A 21,010-nucleotide genomic window follows, 5' to 3' on the forward strand; every position below is an offset into this window, starting at 1 on the left:
GTTGTTTTGATCAGTGACCCAAAAATCTGAACCATACATCTTGTCTCTCTCTCACTCTCCCGTGCTCTCTTCTTTCTCTCTATCTCGGTTTCACCCTCTCTCATTCGAAAGGGTACGGATAAGCACCCAAGACCCTTGAAACTTCACGAATCGTGGCCAAAATTAGTACCATTGTGTTCGTGAAGACCATACGAGTTCAAAGTTACCCATTTCAGGACAATCTAAGCTTATAGTGAGCTTAGTGAGGTCCCAAGGAAGCTCGAAGTGCTTCATTTAAAGGTTTTGGATGTCGGGATCGTGTGGACGAAGTTTGGCCGATTTTCTTGGAATTCTCCAGTGAGGCCTATCCCGAGGACGAGCGTATCCACGGGCGACTCGAGGGTTACGACCCTTCAACATATCAATGAGTGGGCTTTTAGTTTTCAATATATATTTATATACTTGATACATTTCCCAGAAATGCATTTAAATGAAAGTATGCCTTGAATTTCCATGCCAAATGCCTTTATATTTTGGTTATGCATTTTATAGTTTCATATATATATATATATATATATATATATATATATATATATATATAAATGTGGTGCTGTGGAGTTACAGGTAAGTTCAGGTAAGTTATGTTTGATTATGTGAACTACAAATGACTTGATCCTTATTCAGGGTACGTAGGCAGTCTAACAAAATGTTAGATGCAGTCATACATTAATTGAGACAAAGGCCTTAGTTGTGAATGGAATGATTATAAATGCATTAATGAACATTGAGCTCATAACCTGCACCAGGGTGATTACGATTTAGCCAGAGAGAGAGTTGGCACATGCCTATATATTATGTTGCATCCCGCACCATATGCTCATATTGGATCCAATTAGGTGCACAATCTTGTCGTACAGACCACTATAGGTGGTTCCGACTCGTAGGTGACTAACGTATTATCGCACAGCTAGCATTGAGAGAGTAAAATTGAGCATAATTATATTACACACAATCTTGTCGTACAGATCCTTTTTAGTGGTTCCGACTTATGTGCAGTATGTTGCTGTATAGTTCATAGTAGTGACTCCGGCTAGATTGAGTTGAGCTATGAATTCAGCCGTACAGACTACCACAGGGGTTCCGACTAACATATCATATTTCTATGAAATCATTCTTGCTTGAATTGCTTACTTTGTTATATATTGGCATGGCATACATTTGAATATGATTATGTGAAGCATGAATTGAACGGATTTGATATGATTTCAGATATATATATGTATATGCTTATATCTTGATTCTAGGAAAATTATACATGTTTTACGGCGAGGGGTTAGTTATATTGATAAATGAAATGATTTTGTAAAACATTTGTTTTTGCCCACTCACGTTTTCTGTTTTGCGCCCCTCCAGGTTTTAAGTAAGCTTTTTGTTGGAAGGCTTGAGGACGTCAGCAGTTCTGACTTATCTAAATAATAGTAGGACATTCCTGGTACTGTATAACTAGTACTTGTCCTACTGGACTACACCTAGACTTTATGCTCTGATTATGAGTGTTTACTGTTATAACTAACTCCTATCACTCTCTGTTAGTAGTGCACTCTAGTAATTTGGTTTTTGATTATTCATATATTTCTTATCTTTATCGCTTCCGCACTGTGCACATGGCTACGTCACTCTCACGTGACGGCCAGCATGCCTTGACCTCGGTCGGGGTGTGTCAGAGCGTGCGTTCTCTCCCTAAATTTTATACGTTGTTCCTCCTCTCTCTTTTTTTCCCTAATGACTAAAAAGTCTTATTTATACTATTACAAAATAAAACCCTAAAAGGTCTTAAAATAAAACTAGGAAACATAATAAAATAATAAAACAGAAAATAAAGGTTTCCTATTTGAACTAAAATTTGGATTTCTCATAAAATTAGGCTTTTGACCAAACAAATTAAGTCTAATTTGGTCCCAAAAGGTCTCTTTTGAAATCTGAAGACGTTCCCTACAAATCCTTAGATGGAATCTTCCTCAAAATATGTCATCTTGACCTCCAAAAGACCCAAAACCTCCAAAAACATCAATATGAGAAAGATGCGCCCTGGGCCTTTATTTCATTGCCACGGTCAAATGGCTAAGTAGAAAAATCTGAAAATTTGATACAATCATCTTGAAAGATTCACAAACCTCCTCCAATTGGAATCACTCCAAAATTCATCCGTTTGATTACTTTATGATCAAGAGGAAGTCGAATGTCCTACATTGAAAATATAATCCAAAGTATCAAAATCTCACAAAATAACCAATAAATTAATACCACAATTAGGGTAAAATATTGACTCATCAAGTAATGAGGTGTGGCTGTTTGAAGGGAGGTAGAGTTTGTCGAAAAGTTCATGGGAAGGTATTTCGGTCGAATAGGAAACGATGCAAATTTGTTAGCAGTGTAAAATATGCAATAGGGTAGCGATTGCTGCTCTAGTCGTGAAAAGTATTTATTAGGGCATGTTGGGAAGATTTTATGGGGAAACTGTAAAAATTGAACTATTTTTTAATCTTATGATTAAAATAGGACAAACCAGTTATGCACAAGTCATGCACACCATGCACAAAAGCTAATTGACTAAAATACCCACATATAAAATGTAAAAACTCATTGGTGATGACATCATTTTTCTGATTTTGAAGAGATAGCTGTGAGCTTTGAGTTTTTGGGTTGGCTTAGATATGTGCATATCACGTGCATGTAACTAGAAAAAGATGATTTCTAATGGGACTTTCAAAATCTAGGTTCAGGTTAAAGATTTATAAATAGCATATCTTTAAGGGATTTCCATAATCTAGGCCCCCACATATCCCCAACGCCGTTAATTGCATGATACATGTCCACCACAAAACCGACACACGTTCCAAATATTGCATCAAGAATCCTAATTTCTCACAGTAAAAAAAAAATCCCAAATTAAAAAAAAAATGAAAGCTCTGATCTTTGCGACGACACTTAAATTCCGGAAAATGACCCATTGCATCAATAAGACAAAGCCTGTTTGGAGATGCCAAAATATTTTAGACACCAGAACATCACTCAATTTCAACTTTTTTGGTGTTTACCCCACCCCACCATACCTCTATCCCTAAAGAAGAGAGGGAGGAACACCATTGAAGGTGGCAGAGGAGAGAAGGCTGGGCAACAATTGAAGAGCTTTTGATTTTTTGTTTATTCAATTACTATATGTAGGTGGCATTGCTAACGCCATGGTGTCGGACCAAGAAACCAACAACCCATTTCCCTTAAGATTTTGCACCCATCGGGATCAAATTTTGTCAATCATGTTTCTCTTCCTCCCTTATGTTTCTTTCTCTACAAAATCAGAAATGAGGGTTCGAATTTATGGGTAACCCATTTATATGGGAGGGTAATTTGGTAATTGTACATTTTAGGAAAATCCTATTTTTGTCCTATTGTTGTGCATAACATTTGCATGCTCTATGCATATTCAGAAAATCGTATTTCAGTCCTAAGATTAAGAAAATAGGTCATTTTTTTGCAATTTCCTAAAATATGCAGGTAGGGTGCTTTCAGTTCTTTTCTTTTTTGTCAAACAAGATTACTTACATTAAAAACTAGAACAAGGCCCAAAAAAAGCTGGCAAAACAACAACAGATAAAGTAAAAGGCTCAAGCAAAAGATGAGCAGCAACCCAAGATACAACTGGAGGCCTCACAAGCTTAGAACCGAAGGCAACAAAAACAAACAACAAAAAAACCGTCATCTGAAGCAGGATAAACCAAACCGCTGCTGGCATCACATCCTCGGAGGAAGCCAAACTTCGAACCGAGAAAATAGACACGAATCCAAGTGCCCTTCACTAACCCCTGCAAATATATACAAACAAAGTATCTTATGGATAGAAAGTAAGGTTAAGAGGTATGTAAAATATCCCTACTGTGGCAAATGCCACAAAACACTTGGCCTTTATGGGAATTCGGTATGCTAGTTGAAGGAAATAACGTGAGGGCAGAAAGTGGATCTGATATCCAATTTCTGATTAGAGACTGTAGATCCGAGCACAAGATGGTGTGAGGATGGAATATCACAACTAAGGAGAAGAGAGGACGGAAAAGTAAAAGACATAAAGCAATAAAAATAGGAGAAGAACTCCAGATAAGCGGCATGAAGCCGAAATCTGAGGCAAGCTCAGAGAAATTCAGATCAAGCTCAACAAAAACTGCAAAGAGGGAACGAAGAGGTCCCAATCTTGACAGACATCCAAAACCGAAACATGACGTCACCACATTTCTGTTCATCTATCATGTCTCGCCTTTGAGACAAAAGTAAAACACAATCAATGATTTTGCCACGCATTAACTTTCTTTTATTTTATGGCTGCATCTAACTTTCACGTTAGAATGCCTACGTAGCTTAAGTAGGGATTAAGCCATTCGTAGCTCACCTTTCATTCAACTCTGAACTTTTCTTAATACACTTCCTAGTAGAAAACATAGGCTACCACACTACATAACAACCATATACCAACCACGATTTGTTATTTCATCGTTCACAAATGTCACATGCAATCCAACACCATTCCACAATCATAGATGCATGGTATTAACATTTAACTACATTAATCAATCAACAAGATCACATATCATTTCATGAAATTTAATAAAGGAACTCTACCTGATTCTCTACTTGGATTCCAAGTAATAACATGGTAAATCAATTTATAAACACAATGCCTACTGTGAGCAATTCTCATTCACTCGATCTAAGGTTTCAAACTAACTTTTTGGAAATGAACAAGAGTAGGGATTCCGGACCACTCAATGGAATCCAACTAAAATATGGTTGCCTATCGAAATGTACCAAGTACAACTAGCCCAAGGTAGGCAGTGATCACCCATCACAGATATGTCAAGTATGATTACCCCTAGAATACGTATGATCCCTTATTTCAGATATACCAAGCAGAACTATATGCATAGTCTAATCGTGTAGGCAGTGATCACTCATTATGGACATACCAAGCATGATCACCCTTGAAATATGTACCTTTATCGCAGATATACTAAGAAGGAACATATCCTAACTCTAGGTAGTGATCACCCATCGCTGATATACCAACTATGATAACTTTTAGAATGCATATGGTCCCCTATTGTAGACAAACCAAGCAGAACCATAAGCATAGTCTAATAATGTAGGCAGTGATCACCCATCGCGTATATACCAAGCATGATCATGCCTAACATACGTACAGTCCCCCATCACAGATCTACCAAACAAAACCGTATCTTATAGCTCTAGGTGGTGATCACCTATCGTGGATATACCAAGCATGATCACTCCTAGAATGCGTATGGTCCCCTATTGCAGATATACCAGGAAGAACCATAAGCATAGTCTAATCATGTAGGCAGTGATCACCCATCACGGATATACTAAGCATGATCACCCCTAAAACACGTATCCCATCGTGGATATACCAAGCATGACAACTAGTACCTCAACCCCTACCTCAACCGCTACATGGTGCAGTTAGATCAACAAGTAACTTACCCCTACCTCAACCCCTATGATTTACAATGTAAGCACATGCCACTAGTACAAAAACATGTTTGTGTAACGCAGCAAATTTCGTCACGCAAAGTATGGTTGCGTGACGTTTTGTGTATCGCGCAAGATTTTGGTGCCAAACCAAGAATGCTTTACCACTTTTTTCCCAACTTTGCGTGACGCAGGGTGCACCTACGTCGCGCAAACTGTTTTGAAACTTTGGTATTCTTCCATTTTTTATATATGATTGTATTGAAATTTTGGTTAATATTACCCAATATATTGAAAATTTTGATATTTTTTGTTTGTTTGTGAATGACTAATTACCTGTTGGGATCAAAATATGCAGAAATTAAATCCATGATTAATGTAGTGATAGATGTGTTCATTCTTTATTCTATGAAAATTGGGGCTTGTCAAGTGTTTCAATTTCTTAATGTGAGTTAGAGGGTTATTCATGATTCAAAAAATGTGAAAAACTTTGGAGAATTTTAGTTGGAATTTTAGTTGTGAAAAACTTTGTACAATGCATATCCCATCAAAATGATAAATTCCCTAACACTTAGAGTTTATTTATACTTTCATCAAGTATAACATAAGATTTTGTGGTATCCACTTGTGTAAATATCTTAAATTGTCAATCGAATCAGTTCATTGTATTCATATAGGGTCAAGGAATGTAGCTGTAAAAAATCATCAAAATCGGAGTTAAAATAACTGTTAAACCGTGATTATTCGTTTATAACCGTCGAAAAGCTTTGTCCCATTACTTGATCACTGAATGTTTGTTTTTTGGGATTTTTGGCGTATGCGATCTTGAAATATATACAAATAAGTTTGACGGTTGGATCGTTGAAACTAATTTCGTACAATGCGTTTCCTATCAAGTATAATGGTATATATATATATATATATATATATATATTTACTAAGTAGATTTTAATTTATTTATTTGTACTCATAAGAAAAAGGGAAAAGAAAACTTTGCACGACGTAGGTACACATGTGTCGCACAAAGTTGTTTTGCGCGACGCGGGTGTACCTACGTCGCACGAAGTTTTTTTTTTTTCCTTTTGCTTTTTTTTTTTTTGGGTTCTTGCATTGCCTTTTTCTTTTGTGGTATCCACTTGTGTAAATATTTTAAATTGACGATCGAATTAATTAGTTTATTGTATTCATATAGGGTTAAAGAGTGTAGTTGTAAAAAATCATTAAAATTGGAGTTAAAATAACTGTTAAATTGTGATTTTTCGTTTATAGCCGTCGAAAAGGTTTGTCCTATTACTTGATATCTGAATGTTTGTTTTTTGCGATTTTTGTCGTATGCGATCTCAAAGCATATACAAATAAGTTTGATGGTTGGATCGTTAAAACTAGTTTCGTACAATGTGTTTCCCATCAAAACGATAGATTCACTAACACTTAGAGTTTATTTATACTTTCATTAAGTAAAACATAAGATTTTGTGGTATCCACTTGTGTAAATATTTTAAATTGACGATCGAATTAGTTTATTGTATTCATATAGGATCAAGGAGTGTAGCTGTAAAAAAAATCATCAAAATCGGAGTTAAAATAACTGTTAAATTGTGATTTTTCGTTTATAGCCGTCGAAAAGGTTTGTCCCGTTACTTGATATCTTCATGTTTATTTTTTGCGATTTTTGGCGTATGCGATCTCGAAGCATATAAAAATAAGTTTGACAGTTGGATTGTTGAAACTAGTTTCATACAATGCGTTCCCATCAAAACGATAGATTCACTAACACTTGGAGTTTATTTATACTTTCATTAAGTAAAACATAAGATTTTGTGATATCCACTTGTGTAAATATTTTAAATTGAGGATCGAATTAGTTCATTGTATTCATATAGGATCCAGGAGTGTAGCTATTAAAAATCATCAAAATCAGAGTTAAAACTACCGTTAAATCGTGTTTTTTTCATTTATAACCGTCAAAAAGTTTTGTCTGGTTACTTGATTCCTACATGTTTTTTTTTGTGAGTTTTGACGTATGCTATCTCGAAGCATATACAAATAAGTTTGACGGTTGGATCTTTGAAACTAGTTTCGTACAATGCGTTTTCCATCAAGTTCAATGGTATATATATTTACTAAATAGATTTTAATTTATTTATTTTATACTTATAACACTTAAGAAATTGAATGATATATGTGTAAAAAAAATTATTGTGGGTTTTTGTTAGAAAAATATATTATTGTGGGGTTTATGTAAAAAAAAAATTGAATTTGAAAGGAGGAAAATTACATTTTCAGTAATTTTTATAATAATTAAAAAAATAAAAAAAACCTTGCACGACGCCTTAATGTGATCGTCGTACAAAACTACTTTGCACGACGTTAAATTGTATACCTACATCGCGCCAGTTGTGATAATTTTGGCTATGCAATAGTGAAAAATAGGCATTTTTTTTGCAATTTTCCAAGTTTGGACCCAACTCTTTCTTTCCCGTAGACCTCTCTCTTATCCGTGAAACCCAAATCTTGAACCCATACCTCTCTTTCCTCTTCACGATCTCGAATCCAACCACCACCACTACTCTATCAGTTGTCTCTCTCCCTCTCGTTCTAAGCGGCGGGCCGCCACACGAATCTCGAAGCCGACGTGAATCAAGTCCTAAAATCAAGGTAAGGGTTTCTGATTTTCGTTGGGTTTTTATTATTTAGGGTTTAGGCTAAAATCAAGGTTGATTTCTGAGTACTTTGTCGAAATCTCCAGATAAAATTGGATGTTGGTTCTGGTTTAGGATCAAATTGCTTTTTTTCGTGATGTGATTCAAGTTGATTGTCTGAAGTTTTTGCAATTTTGTTGATCTGTATGTGTGTTTTGTGTATGAACATGGAGGTGTTCTTGCTGGACTAGTGAGGAAGGAAGGTTTAGGTGATTGAGGAAATTGGATATTGATTAAAGTGAATCTTGTCTGCATGTTATTTGCTTAAATCGTATATTTTTTTTGTTTGAGGAAATTGAATATTTGGATGTGAATTGAGCATTGGATAGTGATCTGATATTGGTAGGGACGATAAGAGTAATGAAGTCCAACATGTGTTTCTATACATTTGGTTTTCCTGTGTCTTTACTTCATGGCGCAAGAATATATTCACTTTTATCGTTTCAAAACCCTAGCTAATGTGATTATAATTCCGGACCCATTTACCCTCTTGGCATTTTTTCAAATATGGTAAGAGTGATTGGCTGGCTGTAGAATATTAGGTTGTATGTTGAATAATTTGTTCATGGTTTATGTCGTTGTCTGTTGGCAATTCATGTTAGGAAAAAGAAAAACACAAAGGTCTGTCATTTCACTATCTCTTCCAAGAGTACATAAGTTTATTCTATCATCAATTCCATGAGCGTGAGATGAAGGATTTAGCTTGCAAATAGCAACTTTAACTTGTTTTTCCTGAAAGGGTAAATGATGAAATTTAACAAAAGCTATTACTTCATAATGCTGCAATTATTTCTTTGTAATGGCTCATGGATACGCAAAAGTAACTTTAATTTCCTCATGTCAGTTTTATTTTATTATTATTTTTATATTTATGTTATTTCTTTTTCAAGTATTGTATTGAAAGGGTTTACCTTTCCTACTTAACACTCTCCAATTATAATGCGGAACGGGAAGATTCATTCCTACTTATATGTCAATCACAATTGTTGTATTTTTTCACGGCAGTTTGATTAGATGCTAACAATTTAATCTCACCATAGACCAGAAGGAAAATACTTTGCTTTCATCCCCAAAGGTCCACTGCTGCATGTTACTGCAGGCAGTGTGTACTTTTTGTTTTTCCCAAAATTCCAAAGCAAACAGGGCCTGGTTTATTTGTTCAGTTTTCTTTTCTTTTTTCTTCTAGTTTCAAATGCAAGAAAGGATCAGTTTTCTTTGCCGTGTTGGTTTCTGTTTGTTTTTTTGCAAGTCATATGCTGATGCTTGAATTTTGATGAGAAAACCAGTAATCGGATGTGGATTTTGATTAAAGTGAATCTTGTCTGCATGTTATTTGCTTAAATCGTATATTTTTTTTGTTTGAGGAAATTGAATATTTGGATGTGAATTGAGCATTGGATAGTGATCTGATATTGGTAGGGACGATAAGAGTAATGAAGTCCAACATGTGTTTCTATACATTTGGTTTTCCTGTGTCTTTACTTCATGGCGCAAGAATATATTCACTTTTATGGTTTCAAAACCCTAGCTAATGTGATTATAATTCCGGACCCATTTTCCCTCTTGGCATTTTTTCAAATATGGTAAGAGTGATTGGAGATGTAAATGCTTGCAGATGGAAGGATAGGATGGTAAGAGTGATTGGCCGGCTGTAGAATATTAGGTTGTACGTTGAATAATTTGTTCATGGTTTATGTCGTGTCTGTTGGCAATTCATGTTAGCAAAAAGAAAAACACAAAGGTCTGTCATTTCACTATCTCTTCCAAGAGTACGTAAGCTTATTCTATCATCAATTTTGTGAGCGTGAGATGAAGGATTTAGCTTGCAAATAGCATGATCAAATTTAGCAAAAGTTATTACTTCATAATGCTGCAATTATTTCTTTGTAATGGCTCATGGATATGCAAAAGTAACTTTAATTTCCTCATGTCTGTTTGCAAAGGATTATGGATTTGGTAATTTGTTTTCTTTAGTCGTTTTGATTAGTAATTGTTGTGATTAAACACACTAAGCCTGGGAGATCAAATTATATGTTGTGCTAGGATAGCACCAAACCCGTTGGAACCAACTCAAGCTAACCCACAGGAAATTTATCAAATGAAAATGCAAGAACAAAATATTAAAGAACACCAAGATTTTAACGAGGTTCCTCAACAGTCAGTGTAACTGGAGTACGTCCTCGGAGCAGTAGGAGCTCACCCAATAATCCACTATCAACCAAATGGGAGTTTACAAAATGTTGGCAATCTCACAACCCAAATAACCCAATACACCCAATAGCTCTCACACACCACATAAACAAATAGTGAAAGAAATATAATGAATAATTTCTTCTCTATACATATAGCTCAAAGCTATTACAACAACAACTATTTTGGTGAATGATTACTAACCAAATGAAGCAGCAGCTTCTTTTTTCTGTTTGGGCTCTCTGCAACTCTCCTGCTCTCGGCAGCTCACTCTTCTCACTTCTGCTCTAATCTTAAAAATGAGCTCACCCTTTCTTCTCTTCTACCCGAACAACAACAATAATTATGGTAATAAAAAACCCCAAAAGAAGAAAACATCATCATTTGCTTTTCCCTAAAACAAGGAAGAAACATCATCATTTGTCTTTCACCTTTTTTTTCTTTTGATTTCTTTATTAGCCGAAAGGTGATGGCTTGTTTTGGCCATAATTCAACAATCTCCACCTTGGCTAAATTCCGAAAACGCCATGATAAGCCAACCAACACAATTGACCCAAAAAATCACTCCCAAACACTAGCAAGAGAACAACTCATGCCGAGCCAAATGCTCCAAAAACTCCTACTGCTCAACGCCTTCTTTATATAGGCATAATGTGAGCCAAGTTCAAACAGTGAACAAACTTGGCTACACCAACAACCTTAGTCAACATATCAGCGGGGTTGTCTTTAGTTGGAATCTTCTGGAGAATGATTTCCCCTTCACCAACAATTTCACGAACAAAGTGATAACGCACATCTATGTGCTTGGTCCTCGCATGATGAACCTGATACTTAGCCAAATAAATGGCACTCTGACTATCACAATGTACCTCCACCTGCTTCTGATCAACCCCCAAATCCCTAATCAGCCCATGTATCCAAATGGCCTCCTTTATAGCTTCAGCAACTGCCATATATTCAGCCTCTGTAGTAGACAAGGCAACAGACGACTGCAAAATGGACCTCCAACAAACTGGTCCTTTAGCCATAGTAAACACATAGCCTGTAGTAGACTTCCTTCCATCCAGATCACCTGCATAATCTGAATCAACATAACCAACTGCAAAATGACCAATACCAGAGTCATCCCTCTCAAAGCATAAACCAACATCTCGAGTACCATGGAGATATCTCAATATCCACTTAGCTGCTTGCCAGTGCTCTTTACCTGGATTATGCATATATCGACTCACCATGCCAACTGCATGAGCAATATCCGGTCTAGAGTATACCATTGCATACATCAAACTACCAACCAAATTTGCATATGGTATATTTTTCATTTGCAGCTTCTCTTTATCATTTTTAGGACATTGTAGAGAACTCAATTTAAAATGAGGAGCCAAAGGGGTACTAACCGGTTTGGTTGAATCATGAACTCCAAACTTCCGAATCAACTTCTCAAGGTATTGTCTTTGATTCAAACTGACCAAACCCTTCTCTCTATCTCTAGTGATCTCCATGCCAAGGATCTTCTTCGCTTCACCAAGATCCTTCATCTCAAACTCATTCTTCATTTGCTTCTTCAATTTTTCAATTTCTTCAACATTTTTTTAGGCAATCAACATATCATCAACATATATCAACAAATAAATGAAAGACCCATCTTGCAACTTCTTGAAGTACACACAATGATCATATTGACTTCTAGAATAATTTTGGCCTCTCATAAATTTATCAAACCTCAAATATCATTGCCTTGGAGATTGCTTCAAGCCATAAAGTGATTTCTTCAATTTGCAAAACAAATTTTCCTTCCCTTTCACTATATACCCATCCGGTTGACACATATAAATCTCTTCATTCAAATCACCATGTAGGAAAGCCGTCTTCACATCGAGTTGCACAAGCTCAAGATCATATTGTGCAACAAGAGCTAACATAATACGAATTGAGGAGTGCTTCACAACTGGAGAAAATATTTCATTGTAGTCAATGCCCTCCTTTTGTGCATACCCTTTAGCAACTAATCTTGCTTTAAATCTCACATTGCTTTTCTCATCAGTATCTTCCTTCTTGGCATACACCCATTTGCAACCGATAGCTTTCTTGCCCTTAGGCAATTTAGCTAACTCCCAAGTCTTGTTCTTCAAGAGAGAATTCATCTCATCACCCATGGCATTGCACCACCTCTTCTTCTCCTCACTCTCAATGGCTTCCTCAAAATTGGATGGAATCTCTTCAGTGATAATAGGAAGAGCAAAAGCAACATAGTCACTATACCGAGCTGGCTTGGTAATTTGTCTCTTTCCTCTGTTCTTGGCAATAGACTCTTGAGGTGAAACTTGCTCTTCAACTTGAATAGAATCTTCAAGTTCAACTTCTTCAACATCCTCATGGTCTCCAACTTCTTCACTTGTAGTGGCTTCGACATCAGCGGAAATAGGATTTGAAGTACCAGAGGCAACTTTCTCAAGCTCCACCTGTTGGACATCTTTCACATTCTTCTCAGAGACTTTGTACATACTTTCTTCATCAAATGTCACATCTCTGCTGATTACAAGTTTTTTCATCTCTGGGCACCACAACCTGTAACCTTTGACACCACTACTAAAACCAAGAAATATAGCCTTTTTGGCTCTAGGATCAAGTTTATTTTCAGTTACATGAAAATAAGCAGGTGAACCAAAAATACGGATATAGTCATAATCAGAAGAAGGTTTTCCAGTCCATACCTCCATTGGTGTCTTACCCTGAACAGCAGCTGAGGGTAACCGGTTGATGATGTGACATGCATAATTAACTGCTTCTGCCCAAAATGACTTGCTTAAACCCGATTGAGACAACATACATCTAACCTTCTCAAGCAAGGTTCGATTCAATCTTTCTGCAACTCCATTTTGTTGTGGAGTTCCCCGAACACTGAAATGTCTCACAATTCCTTCCTCTTTGCAAACTTTAAATAAAGGATCGGATGTGTATTCACCACCATTATCCGATCTCAAAATCTTAATCTTTCTCCCAGTCTGGTTCTCAACCATTTTCTTCCAACCCAAGAAAATGCTTAACACCTCACTCTTGTGCTTCATAGTGTAGACCCAAGACCTTCTTGAATAATCATCAACAAAGGTCACGAACCAATGTCTACCACTCAAAGAGGGAGTCTTTGTAGGACCCCAAACATCCGAATGCACATAATCAAGAATGCCCTTCGTCTGATGTACAGCAGTACCAAACTTCACTCTAGTTTGCTTCCCCAAGACACAATGCTCACAGAAATCAAGCTTACAAGTCGTGGCACCTTTTAGAAGACCTTGTTTCACAAGCCCTTGTAGAGCTTTCTCACCGGCATGGCCTAATCTCATATGCCACAATCTAGTAGTATCTGAATCAGATGTGCCCATATTTTCAGAGACTACAGATGCTTCACCTGTCACAGTGCTTCCCTGCAATAAATACAAATGGCCACATCTAGGAGCTTTCATCACAACAAGTGCACCATAAGTAACTTTCAATGTCTGTCCATCTGAATGAAACCTGAAGCCCTTGGATTCCAAAGTACCCAAAGAAATAAGATTTTTCTTCAAATTCGGTACATACCGAACACCTGTCAACTCTTTAACCATGCCATCATGCAACTTCAAACGAACTGTACCAATCCCTTTTGTTGTGCAAGGATTGTCATCTCCCATGAACACAACGCCACCATCAAACTCTTTCAAGCTTGAAAACCAATCCTTGTGAGGAGTCATATGATGAGTACAACCCGTATCCAACACCCACTTAGTAGCACAATCAAATGATGAGGAAGTGGTTAAAGCAAAATCAGAAAAATCTGTTTCAACCTCAGCAACATTAGCTTCAGAACTTTCTTTGCCTTTGGTCTTCAATTTAGGACAATCTTTCTTCCAATGGCCCTTATTACGACAAAAGGCACATTCATCCATTTCCAAAGGTTTTCTACCTTTAGAGTTTCCTCTAGGTCGAGACTGTGATTTTTTCCTGCTAGAAGATGACCTCCTCTCCGATGATCTACCTCTAACAAATAAAGCTTCAGAGGTACTATCATGATTTTTATCTCTATGCCTCATTTCATAATTCATCAAGGCATTTGACACATCTTCAAATTTCACAGTTTCTTTACCATGCATAATAGTGGTAACAAAATGCTCATAAGAGTCCGGCAAGGAATTCAACAATATTAAGGCCTTATCTTCATCCTTAATATCCTCATCTAAATTTAACAAGTCGGCAATCAACTTATTAAAAGCATCAAGGTGTCTAATCATTTTTGTACCTTCTTTGTATTGGAAGCGGTAGAGCTTTTTCTTCAAGTGTAGCCGGTTCTCTGCATTCTTCGTCATATACTTGTCTTCCAATTTTTGCCACAACACACTTGCTACCGTCTCCCGCATCACAAAATACTTCTGAGTTTTTGCAAGGCACAACCGAATTGAAGAGCAAGCCCACAAATTTAATTTCTCCCATTCCGACTTCGACATAGCTTCCGGCTTTTCTCCCAAAGCGGCAAGTAGATCTTGTTGAGCCAACACATCTTTGACCTCACATTGCCACATCCCGAAGTTGTTTGTGCCATCAAACTTTTCAACTTCGAACTTTGCATTTTGCACCGTAGTTCTTGCAAACCCGAAGGTGCTTCCAAAAGGATTTTCATCTTGCCCGTCTGACATCTTTGGCAACTAGACAGTACCCAAGAGCAACTAGTGCTCTGATACCAATTGTTGTGCTAGGATAGCACCAAACCCGTTGGAACCAACTCAAGCTAACCCACAGGAAATTTATCAAATGAAAATGCAAGAACAAAATATTAAAGAACACCAAGATTTTAACGAGGTTCCTCAACAGTCAGTGTAACTGGAGTACGTCCTCGGAGCAGTAGGAGCTCACCCAATAATCCACTATCAACCAAATGGGAGTTTACAAAATGTTGGCAATCTCACAACCCAAATAACCCAATACACCCAATAGCTCTCACACACCACATAAACAAATAGAGAAAGAAATATAATGAATAATTTCTTCTCTATACATATAGCTCAAAGCTATTACAACAACAACTATTTTGGTGAATGATTACTAACCAAATGAAGCAGCAGCTTCTTTTTTCTGTTTGGGCTCTCTGCAACTCTCCTGCTCTCTGCAGCTCACTCTTCTCACTTCTGCTCTAATCTTAAAAATGAGCTCACCCTTTCTTCTCTTCTACCCGAACAACAACAATAATTATGGTAATAAAAAACCCCAAAAGAAGAAAACATCATCATTTGCTTTTCCCTAAAACAAGGAAGAAACATCATCATTTGTCTTTCACCTTTTTTTCTTTTGATTTCTTTATTAGCCGAAAGGTGATGGCTTGTTTTGGCCATAATTCAACATTATACGCAGTAAAAAAAACAGTCCATCGTGCTGCCTTCGATTAGTAATTGTTGTGATTAAGCACACTAAGCCTGGGGGATCAAATTATAGAAAGTTGGGTTGGGGGTTTGACAGATTAGGATAGGTCTCTTGGTTTAGGTTTGACTCTTTTTAATCAATCGTGCTGCCTTGGATTCATTACACTTTTTAATCTTCGGTTAATGTTTGTTCAGTTTTCTTTGCTTTTTCTTCTAGTTTCAAATGCAATTAAGGTCAGTTTTCTTTGCCGTGTTGGTTTCCGTTTGTTCTCTTTCAGCATCTTTCCATCCTTCATATGCACGAAAAAGAGCCATATGATCACTGTAATCTTTTGCAGAGAATCTAGATTTTGCTGTCCCTGCTAACTGTATGAAACAAGGTGCGAGAGAGAAAGATAGAGCACACAGTATGGGGTCATTTAGGTACAATGTGAAAGGGAGAGTAACAGACCAGCAAACTAGCATATTCAAATGGGAGTTCATTGATTGCAATAGACTAATAATATTTGAGATAAATAGCTCCGTAAACTAGACCTTATTTGCCCTTTTTTTTACAGTGTTACAGAGCGGATTGGCCAAACTAAGAATTACATTTTCATTTGTTTTCAACATGGACTGAATTAGAATATTACATTCCTTTACCAGTTAATTCAACCATCTTTTTTTTAAGCATCTATGTGTGCATTTATTTACGAATTTTGGTTAAAATTTAACATGCATCACACTACTTTGATCAGAAGTTGGGTCGTCGTCATGGCAAGGTTGTTCGGTGAATGTGGAAGCCTGGGGTTCGTGAGACGGGTGCCTCCTCTTCCAGATCTTCCACAAGAGAAGTCAATGCCATGAAGGAGGAAGTGACAACCCTAAAAGGTCAACTTGCGGCCCAGGACGAGCACATTAGGGCTCAAGACGAGAGGATGAGTATGATTGTACAAGCCTTAGCGATGTTTGGCCTCCAAATCCTGATGCCAGCACCTGATCTTGCTCCACCTTCGACTTCCCAGCCACTTCGTCCAGCCGATACCCGGTAGCATGATGTATTAAACCTAGAAGACTTGTAGTTTTTTCTTTTTTGTTCAGACATCTTGTATGTACATTTTCATATATTTTATAATTAAATACTTTTTCTTGGTTTATTAATTATTGTTTATAATTTAATTACAATATCTATTAAAAATTAAATAAAAAATTCTTTGCAAAAAAAAAAGGGTTTGAGCGACAAAGAAGTGACCTAGTGACCTACGTCACGCAAAGTACTTTTGCGCGATGCAAGTCACTTCTTCGTCGCGCAAACCCTGCTTTCACTGCCTTGGCGCGATGGTGGGTGCGTGATGAAGGTTCGTTGGGTTAATTTTTGCGCGACGTTTTTTTACTTTGCGCGACGAAGGACCTACGTCACGCAAAGTCTTTTTTGTACTAGTGTGCAATATCAACTTCTTATGACCACTAACTATTTTGTCATACAAGCATATAAGTTCTACGTAATACTTCTAACAAGATTCCATGTTTGCATTTTTAAACTATAATCAAACATTTCATTTGTATCATTTAGAAGTTCTATACATGTATATCACAATAAGGTGACATTTGCACATAAATCGAGACACACGTCAACCAGAAAAGACATGCCATCGTGATGAGCCAATTAAGCTCCATGAAACCTCAAGAACATTCTAAAATAAACGAAAAGCTAGAATAACTCGGGGCTAGTTGACTAAAAAGTCAACTGTCGATCATAGGTAAACGGTAGGGTCCACAATCTTAGTAGTCAAATCTAGAAGATCCACCCACCAGATTTCTAATCCGTAAGTTCCTAAGGTTTTCAAATATTACGTACAATAACATACTATAGTTTAGTGACGATCCAACGGTCGGATTGTCATTCACTAAAATGGTCAAGTGGCAGACCTTAATGAAGTTAGGTTTAAACGAAAAAATTTCACTAATTGGGTGTCAAGAATGGAACCGAGGTATCAAATTTAGAAAGACAAAGTGGGTCATTAGGCCACGCGTCGCCGCACGCAACAGCCAACGACCTTGATTCACCAGAAAATTCTCCTAACTCCATATTTTCTCAAATTATACTAAAATTAAGATCATGAGATGAGGAGTAAATTTTATACCTATGAAAAAACCCAATTTGACCGAGAAGTGGCCTGAAATCATTCTAGACCGTCGAAAGCCCAAAAATGGGTAAACTTCGATTCGTTTTCTCTAGTGCTTCGATGACCCCAAACTGGTTTGGGACATGTTCCTGAGCTCAAAAGAAGTCTTTGGATGGTGGTGGTCGAAGGGAACTCTTGTAGGATCGACGGGTTGCCGATAGGGACTCTCGAAACTGACAAGTTCATTCGTCGCAAAACGAGAACCAAAACTCGTCAAACTTGGGTGGGAATATAAGGTATAAGGTTGGTGAGTCGTGTGGTGGTGATGGGTGGTTTCATCTCACCAGAAAACTGACGAAAATGGCATCAGAAATTTCACCATGAACTGGGTCGAAGTCGGGTTTCAAGCAAGGAAATGGGTCAATAGGTAAACCGGGTTAGCTGGGTTCTGATGAGTAGATTTTATATTATATATTTAACCATATTATTAGTATATTTTGGCTATTTGGAAGAAATTTGATACTTTGAATTGTATTTTCAATATAGGATTTTCGAAATCCTCTGCGCTTAGCTTGATCATGTCAAAATATCGGATTTTTCCACCAAGCGGTTATTTTTTGGCAATAGAATGAAGGAGCAATGCGTGGTGTTGGAAAGTGACGTTTCTGGGCTTAAATAGCGTTTTTGGAACTCAAGATGACCTCTGATGGGTTTGTGGCCTTCTGGATATGTGTTCAGAACATTCTTATCTTTAAAACAAGCTATTATGGGCCGGATTTGAAGGATATTTGAGGCTAAAATGTGGCTGTACAGTTTCCTTACAGATTATCCTAACTTAATTAGGATTTTATTTTCCAAGATATTTTATTATTATTTGGTTTCCTAGTTGGAACGAAAGACTTTCAATTAGGGTTTATGCGATAACTGTAGGTTATTTAAGGCTTGGCCGGCCTTAGCTTTTCTATCTTCTCTTTTATGCGACTTTGGAGATAGGAAATTGGCTAGGGTTCTTGAAGAATTTCAGACTTTTACTTTAATGTGTTTTCATTCTTTTTCTTCATAATAATATTTTCTAGGATTTTAATTATGAATATGTGTAACTAATTCGTTTTGCTAGGGCAAAGCCTTGAACCTTAGCATGAATATGTAATTTTTTTTTTAATTGCTTATGATTGATTGCATGCATGCTTTAAATTATTGATCACCATTTTAAACTATCTAATTATCTTAATGCTTGATCAGCATTATAGGATCTTTAGAAAAGTAATTGATGCAATTTTGGTCGGAAGGTTCCTTGAAATTGATGTTGGCTTCTTGTGGTTAATAATTGTAATTTCACTTAAGATGAGCACCACGTCTTAAGGGTTACATGGTTTTTCAAAGGGTTTTTACAAAACATAATGAGTCTCTCATGTCTATATTTGATCCGAATGTCCAGACGAATTGCATATTAGGTATACGTTCTATGTTGCAGGTTCCAAGTAGAATATATATTAGGAAAACCTAACCTTGAAAGTGACATGTGTATATCATAAGTAATTGGTAAAAATACATAGGATTGCTAGGTGATGACAGAACCCTAGTGCTTTTATAAATTGGTATTTTAAAACTATTTTCTTTTATCGGATTAATTTTGGACGAATTTACTATTTGTTTTTACTTAAAATCTCTTTTCTCAATTTTTAGTTTAAGTAGTTAATTAGGAATTGTTTTTACATAAATTATCCAAATAATCCTTGTGGAGAACAACCTTACATGAGCATCTATACTACAACATCCTTATACTCTTGCAAGTATTTTGTGTGATTTTAACCTTCTTTTCGTAGGTGAGAAAAATCCTATCAGTCTCCCTTTCCATGATTGGCTGCTACTCTCTCTCTCTTGGCTTGTTGGTCCCTGCTCTCCCTCTCATTTTTCTATTTGAGCATCTGCCCCCTCTCCTCCTTCCTCATTGGTCCCCCTTGCCACCTTAAGGGAAACTCTCCCTCTCTCCAAAAACCATATATTTTACCATTTAAGTAGAATTATAACGTCTGTAACTTTTCCATTCGCTTCGATTCGCAAACGGCTTGTGCTTACGCGCTCATGGGATTGAGCTCTATTCGAAAACATTAATTGTAACCTCGAACTTATGGATTTTAAATGATTGTTTTTGAAATTTCAAACTTTGCAACTAAGTAATTAAAATTTTAAAATTAATTAAATTAAATTAAATTAGTGAAAAAATATATATATAATCCTGCGAATACGAAATACGTAAATTACAATAGTGAAATCCAGGAACGGGATTTCACAAGGTGGGAAAATGAGATGGGAGGGAAAAAGGGAGGGTGTAGCGAGTTGTGAGGAGAGAAGGAAGAGATGGGGGTTGCTGTAAGAGGGAAATGGGAGAGGAGATGAGAGGGAAAGAGGGAGGGTGTAGCAGGCTGCAAAGAGGGAAGGAGGAGAGGGAGGTTGCCATTGACACCTAAGCTAAAGGCTAAGGCCGACGGCAAAAGAGCTTTTGGGTTTGTGTTTCAGCACATAGAGAGTTTTTTTTTTTTCTACGCGTTTTCTCAGTTCAAAGTTAAAAGTGTATGCACGGAGAATTTTTTTAAGTGTGACCCGAATAAGGGCTGGTATACCACATGTCATTATATAAGTTGGGGGAAGTTTAATTTTCAAATGTCTTTCCACTTGTATAATGACATTTAGTGTATCATCCCGTGTTTCGAACACTTTGAAAATCTCTATTCTACGGGTTAAAAAAGCAGAAATGAGTTTTAAAGTAGTATTTTCAAAAGAACACTTATTATACACGTTGAAATTTTTATTAAACAGTGCTTCTTGACATGCACTTCAAATGACCCGGAATCATTTGTAAGTTTTCTGCCACACCCGAATTAGATGACAAAATTAGCATTATTGGTTCTTCAGACTTCATTATTTGTACTTTTAGTTGCATAATTTTCGGATCTTGTAAGTCTTTAGTGGACAATTTTGTAGTGCAAAAATAGGAGCCACACACAGCAACCAGAGTGCTGACCACAACCAAAGTGCTGGCTGATGACCAACTTTTACTTCCGTATTCATCTCTGGCACGGTCGTTGCTATTACTGCCACCACC

General features: G+C 36.8%; 1 long non-coding RNA gene across 1 annotated transcript; it reads left to right on the top strand.

Moving 5' to 3' along the window:
- Nucleotides 1-7,909: 7,909 nt before the first annotated feature.
- On the top strand, nt 7,910-16,935 carry LOC126592548 (uncharacterized). The gene is made up of 2 exons (XR_007612695.1): nt 7,910-8,175; nt 16,537-16,935. It is a non-coding gene; the product is annotated as an uncharacterized LOC126592548 (long non-coding RNA).
- The last annotated feature ends 4,075 nt before the right edge of the window (nt 16,936-21,010 follow it).

Source organism: Malus sylvestris, chromosome 12 (genome assembly GCF_916048215.2).
Source record: "Malus sylvestris chromosome 12, drMalSylv7.2, whole genome shotgun sequence".
In the NCBI taxonomy this organism is placed as follows: domain Eukaryota; kingdom Viridiplantae; phylum Streptophyta; class Magnoliopsida; order Rosales; family Rosaceae; genus Malus; species Malus sylvestris.